The 1,456-nt window shown below is 35.2% G+C and overlaps 1 protein-coding gene across 7 annotated transcripts in view; it reads right to left on the bottom strand.

Annotated features, from left to right (window-relative positions):
* Window positions 1-1,456, bottom strand: part of LOC106876553 (major egg antigen) — a 224,149-nt gene that overhangs the window by 113,405 nt on the left and 109,288 nt on the right. For 5 of the 7 annotated variants that reach the window (XM_014925172.2, XM_014925149.2, XM_014925163.2 and 2 more), the window contains one exon: window positions 1,178-1,331. The exons of the other annotated variants lie outside the window; for them this stretch is intronic. The gene's annotated coding sequence lies outside the window, so the exon portion shown is untranslated. The remainder of the gene's footprint in view (window positions 1-1,177; window positions 1,332-1,456) is intronic. 7 annotated transcript variants of the gene reach the window in all.

Here is a 1,456-nt window from a genome sequence, read left to right as displayed (position 1 = left end):
TATATATAATCATAAATATATAGGGATGGTGGGTTTCCCTTTGAATGTGAGGTTGGCCACCACTTATGATTCTTGTCGGTTCATGAACTCCAAGGTGACTACTCAAGCTCGCAAAACGGTTGGCACATATTCATTGCATTGCACCCAATGCGGGGCTGTTGCATACACAATAACACTAGCAGTGTTCTTTGATAACCTAGAATTCAAACAAATCCTAACCGTGTGCTGACTAAGTTAAGTTCTAGGCTCTCTTTGTATATCTTATTTATTTATTTATATATATTTTTGATGGGAGATTTATTTGATTTTTTTGTTTTGTTTTTCATTTGCAGCATTCGAGATGGTTACATACAAAGTGACAAGGCTCTTTTGTTTAAGTCATTTCAGATCTTGGGGATTTTGTTAAGATTTTGAATTGGTTAATCTGTGCGTATGTGTGTGTGTGTTTCCGTGTTTGTGAGTATGTATATTATGGTAAAATTTGCAATTATGATGTGGGTGTGCATGTATATATTACACTCACACACACACACACACACACATGTATATATATATATATATATATATATATATATATATATATATATATATATATATATATACACACACACACACACACTCACACATGCAGGTGCATACACACAGATATATATGGACAAATGCATACGTATGTGTGTGTGCAAGCTACATACACACACACACACACACACATACAGATGCGTACACAGTTATATATATGGACATATGCATACGTGAGCATGCATTGTGTGTGTGTGTGTGTGTGCGTGTATATGCGTGCGTGTGACCCTGTGTGCATTGCTTGTCAACGAAACCTTGTAACCACCGGTAACTCAAGTAAGCATCGAATATTTAGGCGCAGTGTATCACATCGCATGTATGTATGTACGTACGTACGTACGTATGTATGTATGTATGTATGTATGTATGTATGTATGTATGTATGTATAAAGATCTAAAGATTGGGTTTTGTTTGTCAGCTTGTTTTTTTTTTACTAGTGAGAAAGAAAAACCAACAACAGCGTTTATGACGTGATACAGCGTTGAAGGAGAGACAAGCGCTCCATAGGCTGCAAAGAGAGAGGTAGAGAGAGTAGGACAGCAAAATAGGGATAAACAGAAGACTGGATTATAGTAAATGAATGTCTTTCGTACTCACCTTATATTCTTTTGGAGAGCTTTTTAAAGTAAAATCCAAGATCCGAGGGAAATTGTACACCTTAATATGTGAGTATGTACAAATTACACAGTAATTTTGTCTCGCAGTAGATGTTGCGTTACTTAGAAGCCGTTAAGTATCAATACAGTGTCACCTGCATGTAAATAAAGGGAGATAACTATAGTATATTATTTTAATAATTTACTTCCTTCTATCCTCCCACTTATATTATTGTTTACATGATTACATGTTTTAAAGAAACAAACCAAATACTTCTAC

The sequence above is a fragment of the Octopus bimaculoides genome, chromosome 5 (assembly GCF_001194135.2).
Source record: "Octopus bimaculoides isolate UCB-OBI-ISO-001 chromosome 5, ASM119413v2, whole genome shotgun sequence".
In the NCBI taxonomy this organism is placed as follows: Eukaryota; Metazoa; Mollusca; class Cephalopoda; order Octopoda; family Octopodidae; genus Octopus; species Octopus bimaculoides.
This window is presented reverse-complemented; position numbering and strand designations above follow the sequence as displayed.